Raw genomic sequence first — 19,113 nt, 5'->3', positions numbered from 1 at the left:
GCGCAAATATGTATAAGTGTTGTGGTGCTGCAGAGTAGTCCTGGCCTACAAATCCTATCCTACAGACTAAAGAAAAAAAAAAGTCTTTGTTTGGTACAGATCCTCGCAAAAAAAAAAATATCATTTTAATTTCTTTCAATGTTAATAATTTTCAATGAAAATGAGACTAATGATTCAAAAACGACCATTCCCTCCAATATCTTGAATCGTATCGCAATCGCAATTAGATATTTTGCTCATATCGTGCAGCCCTAGTAGTAAAGCAGTTTTAATTCACTAAACATCTCTACGCATCCCCAAGTCAAGGCAAGGGGCTCCATCATCGTAAGAGCAGGGGGGCGGGGGGGCTCGGCCGTTGTTGTGAATGAGGGCCAGCATGACGTCAGGAAGCCAATGTCAACAATGCAGCTCCTAGAGGAGAAAAGGCGTTTCATCCAACACACACACAGGAGACCCGTGTACCACACCGACTGATGCCTACGGTTCGTTAAAAGCAGCGGTTCTGGCTGCGGGGAAAACAAACAAACAGAAGAAGAAGAAAGAAAAAAAATGTGGACCCACTCTTATATTTGAGGAATTGAACGTAGACGAGCAGGAAAAGCGGGTAAGTCGATCCCATCCATTACGAGGATAATAAGCAAAACCGTTTGGGGCATTAACGTTACTACGCTTGGATAAACCAGACTACGGGAGCCCCTTGTCAGCCGTGGATTTGGCTTCTACTAATCTGTCTGCTCGCCCTGGCTTTTCACCCTCGCTTGTTTGTGTTGTAACCGCTAGTCAGACATTGTGTTGTGTAAACGGTGTCTGTTACTTATTACTGCGGAGCGGCGTGCCAGTTAACGGTTGCCTGATGTGTGGTGTTTTTTGACACCGGGGTGGTGTGTTCTAGCAGGTTAGCAGGGGGGGATGCTGTGGTCGGCGGCGTGTTTTAGCTATCACTAGGTGCTGAAAATGTTTCCCTTAAGAAAAACGTGTTTCTCTCTTCGCGGTTAGCGTAATGTCGAGATATTTACGTCGGAAACAAGTAACGTAGCAGCCGAGCCCTAAGAAAGTGGTGTGGTGTGTTTTTTTTTGGACTGTTTCTCTTTGTTGCCCTGGATGTAATTAAGAGAACGTTAGGTGCCAGCGACTTTGCAAAAAAAAAAAAAAAAACAGTTTACGCCATTTCAAAGAATGGATATTGATAGTAACTGTTAGCCGTTAGCCGACTGAAAGTAACCTATGGTTACGGTGCCTTCTGTCAGCGAACAGCCCCTGTTTGTTGTGTCATTATGACAGACCTCCACGCGCCTGCTCTACAAGGAAGTTGGCGGTCGGTCTTGTTTTACAGCTTACTACGTCCACTTCTTTAATAAACCCCACAACTATATATATATCAATGGAAGACTAAACGTGAGGGAACATGTTTTGCACGGGGAGACAAAAGCCACGCAACGACCGGGGCTCGCGCTCCTGTCAATGCTGGAGGAGGAAAGGGAGCTGCAGAGGGGACAAAGGACCCAGCCTCCCACCCCCTTATTCCCGCCCTCGGCCGCCGAGCACTCGGTTCAGTAAACAGCCACCTCGGAATAAAGCAATCATCTCCGTAATGACTCTCGTTAACGTCTCAATTCGCCTTGACGTGTCAAAATGAGCTGTGTCCATCCACGCGATTACCAATGTGCGACCTTTTAAAGCTCCAACAACGGAATCGCTGAGGTCTTCTTTTCACTATAACGTAGAGCAACTTGATATTCAGTTAACCGTCATGCTCCTCCTCCGTTTCTAATGATATATTATGACTGTGGTTAGTGGCTGCTGCCTGGGTGACTTCTTTTAGCCATCGTAAACAGTGTGAACAGATTAGCTCTTTGTCACCCTTCCCACAAAGCCACTCTGCCCACTTCTCTCTCCCAATGCGAAAACAGCAACAACAGAGTATTTGCAGCACTTGGTTGTGACTGTGTGAGTGTGTAGAGGGGGGTTAAATTCAGTTCATCTGAATGGAGCAGATAAAAGGTGACTGAGGCCAATGAAATATTTATCACCTGCACTTCCAGACAGTTATCTTGAGCAGAGACTGATATCTGCCCAGAGTTATAGGCTGCTCATTACATAAAGAGATTCAATTCAATTTAGTTTATTTAAGAAGGGGACGGTGCAAATTTAATAAAAAAAGCATGATTACACATTACACATTTTTTTCATCTGTAGTCCATCCCCCTGGCCTCGATGTTACAAAGGCTTTTTATAATACAAATAAGTGAGAAAGAAAGACAATCAAAAAGAGCAGAACTTGGCACAAAATACAGCAGAGAACAAACAAGATTACCAACAAAAGCAGAAAGACAGCTGTTGAAAAGAATAAAAGCAGTAGTAAAAAAGAGGAACAAAATGAAAGTAGGATACCATCATTTACTGTAAATGCCCAGTTATTAAAGAGACACTCAACTGATTTTACACACCAAGGGCTTCTAATGGAGGGGCACTGCGTGCCCATCTTGTCAAAACAGTTCTATAATGTGTTCTGTGGATCTTTGTCGAGAAAATAAAGCGTGATTTATGCTTCTGTGGTGTATCTACGCCGTGGCTACGTTCATATGTATGCGGAGACACGGGTCACGGACCCTACGCCGTAGCCTGACGCGCACCTCTTGAAAAATGTAACTACACATGTCGCGGCGACGCACGTTGCTCGGCCGTGGCTTGGTATAGACATTATATAAGAATGGACCAACAGATCCCGTGTCTCTGGACGGACACCAGTGAAGGATATTAGAAGCACTTTTCTGGTGAGCGCTGAGCGTTACCGAGCAGCCTCCAACTGAGAGAGACAACGTAAATGTGAACCTGTCTGAAAGTTGTAAGTCTTCTGGTAGCTGTGCCAAGAGAAATCTCAATCATTCCCAGTCTTACAGAGACGGAGAGCATATGTATATGTAAGGAGATAACATGGGCACAGGCTAATTATTGCTAACTAAAATGCTAGTTAACATTAGTAATTAAACTTAAACAGTTAATGTAAGTCCAAACTGCCTGCGAGCTTCTCCTTTACTATACGGTAATTCCTCTACTGTGTAACTAATCGTTAGCCTATTTTTACAAAAACGTCTGCTACGGAGCCATAACGTGAGGTACAAGGTAATGGAGCCTTTTATACATTGTCGTGTTTCTTTAGAAATAAACAATGGATAAATAGAGTCTTTAAACGCTTCAGATATAAAGTTATTCGCTGTCAAAGTGACGTCAAAATGAATGGGAGTCAATGGAATGCTAACGGGAGGTGATCACTTTGTAGCATCAAAATGGCGCCATAGGAGGTTCGAGTTCTGAAGCGAAGCTTATGGTGCGTTCGATTATTTATCCGTGTCGGAGTTCCGACTAGGAAAACATACGTTGCCTAGCAACAAGCACCAACACTCCACTTTTCCTCGGATTTCCGAGCTCGGAACTCGGACAACCGTGAGGACACCGAGCAAGAATTCCGATACGGATTCCAAGATGGCAGCGCCCTGTGTGACTTGTAGTATGAATTGTTGTCATTATTTTTGGACCGCTTTGGCTGTTTAAATGAAGATTTTAATCACTCGTATTACTGCAATACCTTACTGCGTCCGTTTCTCTGCCTGTTGGTATGGGAATCGGTCTTGTTGTGAGTGCAATATTGAATGAAGCCTTGTTTGTTAACTTGGCTAGCGTTACTACTCGGCCAGTGCTACCATAGAAACAGCTTTCCGGGTGGTGTCCGTGTTTTTTCTCCGACTCGGACGCGCAAAACATACCAGAGCGCTTGAAGTGTGGAAATTACGTCATATCCGAGGTCCGAGTCGGTTCATTGAGAATAATAGAACGCACCATTACCCCCTTGTGGCTTGGTAGCGTTCCATTTCCCCCGACTCATTTCCTGGTTCTCCTTCTCCATAAACAACAATATCCCTATTGTTCAAGTGGAATTTGTGGACATATGGTTCCAGGTGAGAGACCGTGGCGTCATCATAGCCTGTATATAAAGATGGACGACGCGTCTTCACCCCTTTCCACTGTACAGAAGTGAAGCCAAAATATCCCGCTGCCATCTTGTAATTTTGGAGCCAGAGTCTGCGCAGCAGTGAGCCGCGGTATCAAAGTCCCGCCCGTACACCCGCCCGACCAATCGCGTGTCAGTCACAGCTGTCAATCATGATGTTTCACCCTGTTCTTATAGCTTCAAATAAGTAATAAAAACCAAACTTCTGCGTGACCAGAACTACCGAAAATGATAGAAACCATCGTTGGGAAAAATTATTTGAGGTTTACTTTGATTTTTTTTTTTAGTTTGGTTCATGTCCCATCCGCTAACATGGAGGAGGCGGGGTTTATGACCTATCCTGCAGCCAGCCACCAGGGGGCGATGCAGATGTTTTGGCTTCACGTATGCATAGTGATGTCCAAATTTAGCCTCATGAAGCTACGTGAACCATTGTCTTTATTTTCTGAGACCACTAAATGGTGCTCTTGGTTTAAAGAAAAGGCTCAAGGAAGGACAATTCATTGTGCTTTCAACCCTTTGTTGAACAGAGAGCGCCATCTAGTGGGCTCAGAAAATAAAGGAAATGCTTCAAATAGGATCATGCTATTGACTATATTTGGTTTAAGGTTGATTTAAATAAGGTGACTAGAGTATGTTTTTATCATTTCTCATTCATTTTTTATATCATTTATGTCAGTGTGTGTGTGTGTGTGTGTGTTTACAGTCTGTGGACTAGCTTTGTTGAATGAAAGGACTAGACAGTTGGTGGTTTGCATCCTGTGAGGGGTGTGAAATGTGTCTTCAGTGGTCTGTGTTGAGGCGCTCAGTCCCCAAAATAACCGCATTCAATCTACTGTTCTCATGCAACACATGAAGAGTTAACCAGCTTTAAGTCATGAGTCCAGTCTGGCCTGTTGGTGAACTTAAAGAGACATTAAAGGATTAGAACTTAAACGCCAGAGTCCTGAGTCTGTTGCTTAATGCGATACTTGAGCCTACACTTCAGTGTTATCTTTACCATGGCGGTAGCTAGGATTGTTTTATTGATTAATCAGGTGGCGATGGAGCAGTGGCCCTTAGCGAGACACTTGACCTCTGCGCCATTTGCTCAGGGGTTTTCTACCGGGAAGTTATTGTAAACAGACATTGTGATTGGGTCTATATCTACTAGGGCTGCGTATTGGCAAGAATCTGGCGATACAATACGTATCATGATACATGGGTCACGATTCAATATATTGCGATACTGTGCGTAAGGCGATATATTGGGATTTTTTTAAGTATAATTTTAGAAAAGCTAATGTAAAAAAAAAAAAAAAGACATGATGTTCATACAAGTCAAAGAAGTTTAATTTAGGTAGGCTAAACAATTCAGTACACAGAAAGTCAAACTGCCAGTTTGGGATTGTGGTTCACAGGTTCTTAGTGAGCTAATCTTTATATGCTAAAGTAGGCCAAAGTTCAGCCATAGCTACGTTGTTAGCTTCTAGCAAAAAGTTAGGCACTGCTAGGTACTATTAGGCCCTGTTAGGCACTGCTAGGCACTGCTAGGCACTGTTAGGCACTGCTAGGTACTATTAGGCACTGTTAGGCACTGCTAGGTACTATTAGGCACTGTTAGGCACTGCTAGGCACTGCTAGGCACTGTTAGGCACTGCTAGGTACTATTAGGCACTGTTAGGCACTGCTAGGCACTGTTAGGCACTGTTAGGCAAGGACACTAGTGGTGTGTCTCAGCATAGCCATCTAGCAGTAAGGGGTTTAAACACAACATAAATGTGAACCACTGTCTTACATGAATATTTTTTAACGTTAAAAAAAAAAAAAAAAAAAGATATTGCCTTTTTGAAAATCGATACAGTATTGCAAAATAAAATATTGCGATACTCAAGTGTATCGATTTTTTTTCTTACACCCCTAATATCTACAAATGTTTACAAATGAATGCGTGTACTGTACATGTCGACAAGTGCTTCAACTGCACATGTGTGGTGCATATGCAGATTGTACAGATCTGCTTGTGTACAGTATCTGCTGGCCAGACTGATCTCATGAAGTGGCGTATGAATCAAGACGCATACTAGTGTGTTTATCAACGGCGTTTGGCCTCCATTGACTTACATTACCTTGCGATTGCGTGTGAATTTACTCCGTAGCGAGTAATATGAAAGGGCGAAAATCTGCGTTGGCGTAGGGAGGCTGGTCGGGGTGGTGGATGGGTCAATCAAAGGACTTTCACCCAGGAGACCAGGGATCGTGTCACGCGTGTCACGTTTCCTAAACCCAACCCCGGTCTTCTTTTCCTAAACCCAACTGTTTGCTGTGATGCTTGAGCCGTCTTTCCTGCTCCGTCTCTGTCGCTCTTACACTGTTGCCCCTCGCAACCGATAGCGTAGACATACCCACGGATAGCTCAAAATGCGTACAGATAACACGGCACTTGGCAAGTGGCGTGTATGTTTACACAAAGTCATGATGTCACGTTGTGCTGACCATGTCCGTTTTGGAGCAGGGCTTAAAGCAGAAGGGCGAGTCCAGTCTGTCGGTCTGTCTCAGTGACAGATCTGTGCAGGTTGATTTTGATTTCCATCCCACTCTTCCTTCCGATGTTTTAAAGCGTAACTCTCGCCGAAATGCAAACTAGGGTCTTTTTGTCAATGTACCCGAGTCAGACTTTCGTTCAGAAGCATAATTAGGACGGAAGCGCCACTTTTAAGATTGACCGTATTCTCGTTTTCGGTCAAATGGCCTTTTGAATGGGAGTCCTAGGGGCACTACTAAGATCGCATCAAAATCACTATTTGTAAAACACTAAGAAGGCTCGACACAACATGAGACTTTGCTCCAAGTATCACCAGAGGATCTACACATGAACTCAGCATTGAGAACATTGGTTGTATACGCAGAGTTTACTAAAAAAGAAACTGTAGCTGTTGGTTTTTCCACTCAGCAGCCATCTTGCCAGTCAAATTGCATTTTGGAGAGAGTTACGCTTTAATATGGACGAAGATTAGTTCTGATACTGGAGCTAAAACTCCTGTTGATGTTGATGTAGCCTCACATGGCCAGTTTTTACGTACAAAACATTGCAGACTATCTGAATCCGCACGTCTAAAAGTGTCAATAAGCAACCTTTACAGTAAGTTGACAATGTTAGGTAACCGTCACGACATTACAGACTTCTGTGTGAAAGCGATGATGATGAATGGACAAAAGGCGTACGAGTGAAAATGACGTCTTTCCATTTGTTGGCTGGCCGTGTCTTCAGTCTGACAAAGAACCTTTGTTGCCAGTCATCACCTTTCGCTCGTCCCGCCTTTCCTGTCAAAATGGCTCAACATCTTATTCAACAAAGTGATGTTACTGTGTCTTAAAGGGGTTAAACCCAGCTTGTAGTCATTGTACCCTCCGTCTGTTTTCATCTTCACTACGTCATGTGAGGATATACTCCCTGAGGGGGATGGGTGTGTGTGTGTGTGTTTGCGAATGTGTTTGTGTACTCGCATGTCTGTATGTGTGAGTGTTTGCTGTATGCCTATATGCCTCCAATATTCACATTTGATTGTGTGCATACACACATGCTCAGTCAGAAGAAGTTAGTGGCGTTTCAGGATGTAAGTGGGCCACACACACACACACACACACACACACACACACACACACACACACACACACACAGCTTATTTTAGTGAGTGTCTGTTGGGAGACCGTACTGTACTTTCTGCTGTTCCACATTCTTCTCTTTGCCGACAAAATAAAAGCCTGACACAGTGGCTGACGCCCCAATTTAGTTATTATAAATAAACAAGGCGTTGTGAATATATAATGTAAATAATATAATTCTCTCTTCATCAATCCTCAACTCAAACACACGCTGTAGTCATTCAGGATCATTCACAGTAATGGCAATGGATTGAATTTTGGTTTACACACTACAAGATGAAATCATTCAGAAAGATAATAAAAGAGGAAGTGGCAAATGCAAGATATTGAATTGGTATTTCTTATTCACGCTTGACACCGTTTAGCTGTCAGCATTTTAAAGGTGCACTGCGAGTTCCTGCATGACGTCACTTCTGTCGACGTTCCAAGTAAATACCAAACAAAACAGAGCAAGCTCGCCTCTCCCCCCATGTTTCCATAACTGTCATGACTAACTGACTAAAGGCCCGGACACACCGAGCCGATAGTCGGCTGTCGGACAGTCTGGCGAGGTCAGTGACTCGAGTCGGTTCGGTGTGTTCCGTGCCATCCTCCGTCCGAGGGGCCGCCGGCCTTCATTTTGGCCCATTTAACATGTTGAATCGGCGGGGCGGGCACTGCCGGCAGTCGGACTCAAATGACCCCTCTGATTGGTGGAGAGCTAACCCGGAAACAGGGAGCGGGATGAGCGGGACTGGAGTCTCTCAAAATCTGACGCAAATCTTTTAATGAGTGAATGAGTGATTTGAATGTGTCCTGTACAGTACATTACTGCAAACACCAGTATTTATAACAGACATTTCCAAGGCAGCATGTCGTGTTTGATTCAGTTTGATGAAGGGAGCTGGACTTCTTCTTCTTCTTCTTCTTCTTCTTCTTCTTCTTCTTCTTCTTCTTCTTCTTCTTCTTCTTCGCCTTCCTCTCTGCTGCCTGTCAGAGAGGCTGTTTGTGTAAAACCAATACATAATTTACACTCACAGCACTGTTGTGTGTGTGTGTGTGTGTGTGTGTGTGTGTGTGTGTGTGTGTGTGTGTGTGTGTGTGAGGAACTGATCAAGGGCAGCCTGACCGTGTGTGTGTGTGTGTGTGTGTGTGTGTGTGTGTGTGTGTGTGTGTGTGTGTGTGTGTGTGTGATGAGGACAGACTGTCCCAGGAGGTCGGCCCAGCTCGAGCACAGACAGAGCAAAACTAGACTCAGAATGTCTGATGGATGTCTGTGTCTCTTTTCCTTCCTTTCTTATTTTCCATCCATCTGTCTCTCTCTCTGTGTCCTTCTTAAATTCCTTCTACTCTGTTCTCTCTCTCTCTCTCTCTCTCTCTGTCTCTCTCTCTCTCTCTCAACACGTCTATTTTCATTACCTTTGCTTCAGCAGTGTGCCATGCTGGAGGATGACTGTGCATTCAGTCTCGTCGTCTGCTAACTCGCCTTTAGTACTTTTACGTTTATTGCCCGAAGCTGCGATCCCTTTCGGATCTATCAATTAAGCTGTGAATGAATAGAGCTCGATAGTGACCTCCCATTTTTTTAACGTCTCTGGTTCTGGAAGTGATTGTCCTAACATCTCCTTTGGCGTTTCATTAAATGCTGGAATAAAGCCTTCTAAGCCTGGGAACAGAGCCAACCGGCTCCGAGATTAATCGTGACCATAAAACATTTGATTTGGCGCCCAAAAAAAAATAAAAACATTTTGAAAACGGCAAAAATGGCAAAGGTACAAGACTGTGTACAGAAACGATCAAAGACTTTAGTGGTAGCAGCTCGCTCTAGGCATTCGTAGGTTCGGTAAACATTTCCATGGTAACAGAGTTGCACCAATCAGAGACGTTGGTGTTACGGTCAGAACCACACCGTAGAGCTCTATAACTTATGGATTCTTTGTCTTCAATGAATGAATGTCCAACATGCCAATTACACAGTATGGTTTTGAAACTACACTTTGTTTCAAGGTCTATAGTTCAAGCGTAACTCTCGCCAAAATGCAACCTAGGGTCTTTTTGTGAATGTACCCGAGTCAGACTTTAGTTTAAAAACATAATTAGGACGGAAACGCCACTTTTAAGATTGACCGTATTCTCGTTTTTCGGTCAAATGGCCTTTTGAATGGGAGTCCTAGGGGCACTACTATGATCGCATCAAAATCGCTATTTTTAAAACACTAAGAAGTAGGGCTGCCACCTCTTAGTCGATTAGTCGACTAATCGGTCGTTTTGGTCTTAGTCGACTAAGATTTCTTTAGTCGATTAGTCATTTTTTATGCTTATTCATGCTTAATTACTCATTTCCGAGAAACTTATAAGCACATTTATGGTAAACACAAGATTTAAAGTGGTGCTTTTGCAGGATTAATTGTGGAGAAACTCAGTTTTACAGATGGTTAATTAACTACATTTATATTGTGCTTTTCTAGTCTTAACCACCTCTCAAAGCGCACAGCTCTGTCAATTAAATCAACTAATCGATTAGTCGACAAAATTGTATAAGTGTTAGTCGACTAAGAATTTCTTTAGTCGAGGACAGCCCTACTAAGAAGGCTCGACACAACATGAGACTTTGCTCCACGTATCACCAGGGGCTCTACACATGAACTCAGCATTGAGAACATTGGTTGTGTACCCATGGTTTTGAACAACTCACCGTAGCTCTTGTTGTTTACGCTCTCCGCCATCTTGCCAGTCAAAAAGAGTCGATATCCGAATGCGGATGAACGGACTCCATAGGAGGAAATGTTATTCTAATATGAGGCTCCTTTTTCAACTACAAGGTCAATATTGTTTTTCACTAACGACAAAACAACAAATTATCCATGCATGTATATGGAACTAAGCTTTAGGAGCTTTCCATCTTTACTCTCCTCCCTGTTATGCTGCATTCGGAGATCGTTCAAATCCTTTCTTTTTAGTAAACTCTGCGTAAACAACCAATTTTCTCAATGCTGAGTTCATGTGTAGAGCCCCTGGTGATACTTGGAGCAAAGTCTCATGTTGTGTCGAGCCTTCTTAGGCCATTTGACCGAAAAACGAGAATACGGTAAGTCTTGAAGGTGGCGTTTCCGTCCTAAATATGCTTTTTCAACGAAAGTTTGACTTGGGTATATTCACAAAAAGACCCGTGGTTGCATTTTGGCGAAAGTTACGCTTGAAATGCTGTCTTCTTGATGAATTTGACTTGTCTTTAGCCACCAAAAACATATTGTAAATTTGCCTCGATCCATTGAAGAAACTGCTGGTACAGACACAGGGAAATAGATTCTGCAGCTAACAGTCGGTGTACTGTTTTTACAGTGTCTTCAAATACTAAAACACTCAATGTATCAAGCCGCACACCAAGACCAAATTTAGCTGCTTTCACTCAAATAATTCAGTCAACCAATGTGTCCGCGACATATTTCACAACATTTATTTTGGTTTGAAATGACTTGTCCTACATGTTGAAAAGAATATACACAGTTGCCTCTTCTTTTGTACTATTGCACATTACATTTTTTTCATAGATCCATCTGTTCACACCTTGCAACAATGAAAAGTGTCACCAGCAGCAAATCTGTCACGGCAGAAAACCATTTTTCTAATCCCAGCGCGAGAGATGGCGTTGCTGACATTAAAGCGCTTCATCGAGCGCCAAGCTGCTGCCGTGTGTTTGTGTCTTGGAACGGATTTGAACAGCCATTGTTTGGACTTCTGAGAAACGCATGGATAATTCTTAATGAGGAGACAATCTGTTCACAAGAACAATGTTTGTATCCTCACAGTGCGGAGGAGGTTACTGTAATGAGATGATGTTGAATTTGAATAGACTGCCAGTATTCAACCAAGTGCAATTTTCTTAAAATCCAAAAGCAGCACACAGACAAAAAAAAAAAAACCCTCAGACATGCCTCTCCACCGCTCTCAGCTCTCACTGCCCAGGGCATTGTTGGCATTTCTGGTTTATCTGGTGCATAACCTTGCCACGGATCTGGCAACCTGGCATGGCTGGCGGTGATTGGTGTAGACACGGGGGGAGGGGGGGCAGATGGTGAGATCATGGTCAGCTGTTTTGGACACTGCTTAAATCCACATATGCCATATAGGGGTTGCTAAGATAGAGCTAAATCTGTTGTTTAGCTTACAGTGTCTCATCGGAGTGTCTGAGGGACACCGCCGATGAAGAATGAGAATAAAATAAATGAAGTACATTTTACAAATCTTTCGCTGCGTCTAAAAACGTCCACAGTCTTCTCTGTGCTGCTGTTCAGAATCAGAATCAGCTGTATTGGCCAAGTATACTTACATACACAAGGAGTTTGACTTTGGTAGGTGTTAACTCGCTATGCATTCAACAAATAGACATGTGGTAGTAAACGTTCAGTAGACAAATAGTAATATAGACACATACTGTACAATAGAGACAACAATATACATATATTATCAAATACGTGGGGAACTAAGCTGGACCATAGGCTCATCTCTTCTGTCGAGCTGTGACGGTGAACCTGCGATGGTCCAAGGCTTATGGGAAATGGTGTTCGTTAAAGGCAGCTACAAACAGAAATATGGAACGGTATCACATTGAACTACAGACTGTATATAACAGAAAATATTTAGTTTTTTTTTTTTAAATAGAAGAATCGATTTTAAAAAATGACTCAAAAAATAACAATACATACATGAATTTATTTTTCCCCTTACCCTTAATAATATATATTTATATAAAAAATATTGATTACTGTACTGGATGATTGACATAATAATAACTATTGGGCTATTGAAACTGTTTGTTGGCTGATGTAACAGTGCCAATGAAGCTGTAAAGGCCGCTTGATGTTGTTCCACCTGTCGAGGCGGATTAACATGCTCTCTCAGTCATCTCCATTGCTGCCGAGGGAAGACACGGCTCTGGTTTTGATGTGACGCAATTAGGGTTTGTGTGCGGTGAAGGATTACAGCAGTAGAGGTGGTAAACAAGCTCTCTGTCATGCTTTGCAAACCCGTGGATTAGCTCTCAGGTAGCGTAGCGATCAGACCCAACATCACAGCACTATGTGTTTGTGGAAGACTCCGGTGCACGTATTTTTTGGGTGGTTTAGGGGTTTCCTCCCTTAAAGGACAAATCCGGCGCAAAATGAACTTAGGGGTTAATAACGACCGTTCTCTGGGATATGTTTTCATGCTAATCGAATGTGACCAGTTTTATCGCTAACCGCTAATTAGCTTATAAAGCTAGTTGTCGGGGCAGAGGGTAAAGTAGAAAGACAGTTTATAAAAAGATAGTTTAGAAAGACAGTACCGTTCACGTATACAGGCGGGCGCCATCTTGGGAAAACACTCACGACCAGTCGAGTAACCAGTAACGTAGCTCAAGCGCGGCATTCGTCGTTCGACTGGTCGTGACTGTTTTCCCAAGATGGCGCCCGCCTGTATACGTGAACGGTACGGTCTTTCTAAACTATCTTTTTAATAAACTGTCTGTCCACTTCCAAAGTTCTCAATGCTTCGGTTTACATGTGCGGACCCTCATTGTGCTACCGTGGAAGTGTGGAGCTATTTTGAGCCTTGTGTAGAAATAGCAATTTATTTTTACATTACCCATGCCCCGACGACTAGCGTTATAAGCTAGTTAGCGGTTAGCGATAAAACTGGTCACATTCGATTAGCATGAAAACATCCCAGAGAACAATCAACTCTGTACACGTCTTATTAACCCCTAGGTTCATTTTGCGCCGGATTTGTGACATTTGTCAATAAAAAACATATGCAGTTTCACATCATTTTGGACCATTGATATTCCCATTATTTGTTTCTAAAACGTTGGAAAAACCTAGAGCAGATAAATAAATAACACTCAAAAAGCTTAAAGACCAAGCTTGCTAAAGAAGTCTAGGTTAGAACTAAGAAAAGTCATTTATTTGGTTTTGTTTCCGACATTGATTTTTACATTCACTCGGCTGCCCAAAATGGCTTGAGTGCTGCGCCTAAACCTTATAATTGTAGGGAAATCCCTGCACTACCGCTAAACATTGCAAGGGCCTTTTGTTGGTGTAGGTGTGTTGTTTTCGGACTGGGCATCGAGAACCGGTTACCACTGGGAATCGTTTCAAAATTTACGATTCCATTGGAATCGTTTTGAAAATTTGGTTTATAATCCGATCATCGGTTCCAAATTTAACACGCGCAACTTTTGGTTTCTGTGGCAGTCTCCGCTTGTTGTGTTGCAGCCATTGAGCATAGTAAGCCGATACCGATTATTATTAGTAGTTAATAAAACCGATATTTGATACCGATATGCATTTACAGTGAAAATGAAAATCTTTAAGTCAAAATTAAGATTTTGGAATGTTACAAACTCCAACAGAAAAGGTTGTTTAGATGCTTTAAGCCAGTGGTTCTCAAACTGTTTTCAATAATCTAACCCTTTTGAATTGTTTCTTTAAGCCAAGTACCCCCCCTGACCAGCGCTGATCATTTTTGGTAGGAAAAAAAGTCTATATAAAGGGGAACAGTACAGCGCTGCCAGTGATAGATTTACTAAACAACAGCCTTGTAACTGAAAAAACACGTAAATGCTAATGAGAAAAGGAGGCAAAAAAGATTGTAGAAAGAAGGAAGGAAGGAAGGAAGGCAAGAATAGGTCAAAAATAGTATCAGAAACTTCAAAAACAATGACATTTCGAAAAAAGCGAAGTAGAAGTACAGTAGAAGGAAGGAAGGCAACATTAGGTCCAAAGAAGGCGACACAAATGTCACATTTTTGATAGGAAGTCTCCATAAAGAGGAACAATGTTCTGGCCAACAGCCTTGTAACTATTAAACATTTTCTTAAATATCTCCCGTACCCCCTGCAGTCCTCCAAAGCACCCCTAGGGGTACACGTACCCCCATTTGAGAAACACGGCTTTAAGCAATGTTGTGGGCGGGACATGAAGTCAGACTCAGTGGTGAGAGAAACCGAAGCAGAGGGACAGACACAGAGCTGTGTGTGTGTGTGTGTGTGTGTGTCCGTGCACTCTCACTCATTGGACACAGCTCTTTTCTGGTCTCAGTCTCATTTCCAAGATGGCCCGACTACAAGCGCATCCAGTTTTTGGCTACAAGAAAAACTTAATCTAACTAGAGAACCCGTCCTGACGGGCATGAGCACAGATTTTGTTTTAGTCTCAGATCAAAGAAATTTGTCTGGAACTCGCAAACTCATGGCAAAAGTCTTGTCGTTTTCTCTTGGCCTTGAGGCTTCTTCCTGTCTCGTCCAGTGTTACAAAAGCCTCTGGTAGGTCCTTTCCTCTGATAATGTGGAGTCAAAACACACAAATCATGAAAACAGCATCACATATTTCATCAGGTTTATTTTTTAAGCAGTGGTTTCAATGTTAAAACATTTTCAGTTTGATTCTAAATTCATTATTGATTATGAGTTTTGATTTGATTGATACTTTTTTTTTTAAGATTATTTTTTGGGGCATTTTGGCCTTTAATCAGTCCTTCCAGAAAAATGCAGTTTTTTTGTGTGATTGTTACGGGCAAAAATCCTTGATTATGCGGCATGTTTTCTTAAAAAATGCAATGGGATATGCGGGATATTTATGCAATGAAATTGCGGGAACTTGCAAAAACTGCAGTTTGATGAAAAAGAGAAAAAAAAGTGATTCCCCCAACACCCTGCTTTTAGATGATGTTCACGTTGCGTAATTACGTCACTTCATAACGTTCCCATGGCAACAGGGGAAAACGGCTGCTCTTGTGTGAAGTAAATGCAACATTTTTCAACTTTCTGCTAAGATATATGTGACTTTTTTGTAACGAAAATGCAGGGATTATGAAATCATGCAAGCCGCGCATATTTTGCGCGGAAATTGGCAATTTATGCGGCGAAAGTGCGGCATATTAATATGCAGACTTTGGCTGATTATCCATTGAATTATGCGATCGCATAATCACGTTTTTCGGGAGGGACTGTTAAATGGATAGGACAGCTAGATATGAAAGGGGAGCGAGAGGGGGGGAAGACATGCAGGAAATCGTCACAAGTCGGACTCGAACCCTGGACCTTCTGCGTCGAGGCATGTGCCCGCTCTACCACCTGAGCCAACCCAGCCACCGATTGATAATTTGTTTTAATACAGTGGGGGCCACTACTTTTGTCCTTTCACATGTTAGCCGTCTTGTGTTTTTGTCCTATGTGAATTACCAGCAGCAGAAGTGTTAATTGCACTAAGCACCGTGCTATGGAGTCATTCCTGTTTGACACGTAGAGCTCGCTGTCGAGGGTCTTTGGGGCTTCAGCTAATTAGGACCATAATGTCCAATTAACACACTGGGTGCTTCGTCACAGAGTGCTGGTTAGCAGTGTACTTTTGAAAGCGTTTGTCTAATTGAAGCTCATTTTATCTACAGGACAGTTCCGTTCCGTCAGTGCTTAAAAAGTATTGAATTCTGTACCCAGCTATTTATACCGTGGGTCATAGTTTAGTAGGAAGTGGCGAATGCTTCTTTTAAACCCCATTTTGTGCTTACACAAGTTATAAACAATGCCCCTTTTAAAAGTGCAGCTTCATGATTCTGTCTTGGTTTTTTAGCAGAACTTATCATCAAAGTAACTACAGAGACAGCTGCTGTTAGTTTAAGAAAAAAAGCTTGTCTTTAATTAGGTATTCGGATAATAAAGCATGTTCCTAGTGGCTGTACGACTGTAGGCTGCATCACGTATAAACCCGTAGTAAACTGTTATATCTGCTTTTTTTTTTTTATATTTCTTTCATTTTTGTGTGATTTGGCTGCCTTCCCAGTGTTTTTGAATTTGAATTTCTGCAGCATTCCCATCCATCTTGAGCATGACTCGCACAGCGATAAAAACCAGCTTCGCTTTCCCTGAAACCTGACGAGCCTGATCCAATTTACGCTTCGCCAGCCGCCGCCGCCGCAGGGCAAAGTAATGTCAGCCCAGCCTCCCGGCTGAAAGGAGGGACGAGGAAACACAGTTGGACAGGAGGAGCTCCCCCAGGGGAAGGAAAGTCCTCCTCTGCTACGTCTTTATAGACGTCAAAACCAGGTGAAATCAAATCCATTGGACCAGGACTGAATCCTCAATGTTTTTTGGGGTTAATAAGGGCTGTGGCGTCACCGCAATGTTCAGTGTGACAACAGGAGGAGATGTGAGGAGAGTGAGAATCTGCCAACACAATATACTGCACAGGAACATGGGACATGAGTATCCAGGGCAGCCCTGAGCCCCAAGGCCTAGATTTCGGGGGGGCGGGGTGGGATGCAGGAGATATGTCCCCACCCCAATATTTAGAAGAGGTTGATTTGACCCCCCTTAAAAAATATGAAATACAACCAATTCCCCAAAAGAAGTAAAAATAACCATTCAGGCGGCTCAAAATAAGACTTTATATTTCACAATTATTGTTTCAGATCATTTTTACAGGGTTTGGCGGGATCAAAAAAATTCTAAAAAAGCCTAACCTTTCAAAATAAAATGGTAAGGCCTTTAAAAAGTCTTAAATTATTATAAAGTATTGTGTTCAAGGTCTTAAATAACTTTCAACATGTCCTAATTTTCCTATGTCAATGCAATGCTCATTGAAATGTTCCCGCAGCGCTTTAGAATTTTTTTTATTTTTTTTTTATTTTGTGGCGTTGTAGTTCTTTCTGTCGCTAGTCCAAATATAATTTGCTGTATTACGACTACAAATGAGACCAACATGCCACTTATTTTGCAGCCAATCTACAGTAGACACCAGGCCTATGAGGAAATGGGGGACTGTGACATGTGACCCTTTTTTTTGATGTCATGATATAGGTCTTAAATTTCATTCATAATGGTCTTAAAAAAGGTCTTCAAAAGTCTTAAATTTGACTTGACCCTGTTGTAGATCTTGACATTTCCCAGTGCACTTGAAGGCAGCTTCATTTCACGGAGAAAGAAAAGAGACAGAGGGATTGAGAAAATGTGTTTTTTTATTTGTAGTTTATTTTGAGCAATAAAAAAAAGTGTGTATATATATATATATATATATATATATATATATATATATATATATATATATATATATATATATATATATATATATATATATACACACACACACACACACACACACACACACACACACACACACACACACACACACATACATATATATATATATTACCATTTTAAAAGGACATGTACATACATATATATATATATTACCATTTTAAAAGGACATGTACATCTCAGCACAATCTTCCAAAATTATTGCAAGTGATTCAAATAAGAAATTTCCATGTTCAAAAAGGAGTAGGAAGAAGTAAAAACCCCCTTTTTCTATTTTGATATTTTGATGCTTCACTTATTCATACACATTTACATACACATACATCATATATCCACCTACCTACACTCACATAAACACATGCATACACATAGAAACAGATGCATACTGTATACAGTACATGCACACACACACACTTACACTTTTTTTTTTCATTCAGCTGTTACACAACCCCCCCCTCTCTCCTCCTCAATAGCTACAGACACAGAAATTGCACATCCTAAGGAAAGCTTCAAAGAGACTTCGGGAAAGAGACTTCAGATACAGTATTAGGGGACCACTAAGGTCTATATAAAAGACACTTCAGATACAGTATTAGGGGACCACTAAGGTCTATATAAAAGAGACTTCAGATACAGTATTAGGGGACCACTAAGGTCTATATAAAAGAGACTTCAGATACATTATTAGGGGACCACTAAGGTCTATATAAAAGACACTTCAGATACAGTATTAGGGGACCACTAAGGTCTATATAAAAGAGACTTCAGATACAGTATTAGGGGACCACTAAGGTCTATATAAAAGAGACTTCAGATACAGTATTAGGGGACCACTAAGGTCTATATAAAAGACACTTCAGATACAGTATTAGGGGACCACTAAGGTCTATATAAAAGAGACTTCAGATACAGTATTAGGGGACCACTAAGGTCTATATAAAAGAGACTTCAGATACAGTATTAGGGGACCACTAAGGTCTATATAAAAGAGACTTCAGATACAGTATTAGGGGACCACTAAGGTCTATATAAAAGACACTTCAGATACAGTATTAGGGGACCACTAAGGTCTATATAAAAGAGACTTCAGATACAGTATTAGAGGACCACTAAGGTCTATATAAAAGACACTTCAGATACAGTATTAGGGGACCACTAAGGTCTATATAAAAGAGACTTCAGATACAGTATTAGGGGACCACTAAGGTCTATATAAAAGAGACTTCAGATACAGTATTAGGGGACCACTAAGGTCTATATAAAAGAGACTTCAGATACAGTATTAGGGGACCACTAAGGTCTATATAAAAGCATCCAAAGAGCAGCATGTCATGGGACCTTTAAAACTTTCTCGTGGCAGCGATAGAGGCAGTGATGTTTCCTGTTTCCTGTACGGGACTCTCACACC

The 19,113-nt window shown here is 41.8% G+C and overlaps 1 protein-coding gene across 1 annotated transcript in view; it reads left to right on the top strand.

The window, feature by feature from the left end:
* The first annotated feature begins 429 nt into the window (after positions 1-429).
* The window catches only part of bach2a (BACH transcriptional regulator 2a), a 52,245-nt gene continuing 33,561 nt past the window's right edge, over positions 430-19,113 (top strand). The window contains exon 1 of the mRNA XM_028566103.1: positions 430-604. The gene's annotated coding sequence lies outside the window, so the exon portion shown is untranslated. The remainder of the gene's footprint in view (positions 605-19,113) is intronic.

Source organism: Perca flavescens, chromosome 20 (assembly GCF_004354835.1).
Source record: "Perca flavescens isolate YP-PL-M2 chromosome 20, PFLA_1.0, whole genome shotgun sequence".
NCBI classification, from domain to species: domain Eukaryota; kingdom Metazoa; phylum Chordata; class Actinopteri; order Perciformes; family Percidae; genus Perca; species Perca flavescens.
This window is presented reverse-complemented; position numbering and strand designations above follow the sequence as displayed.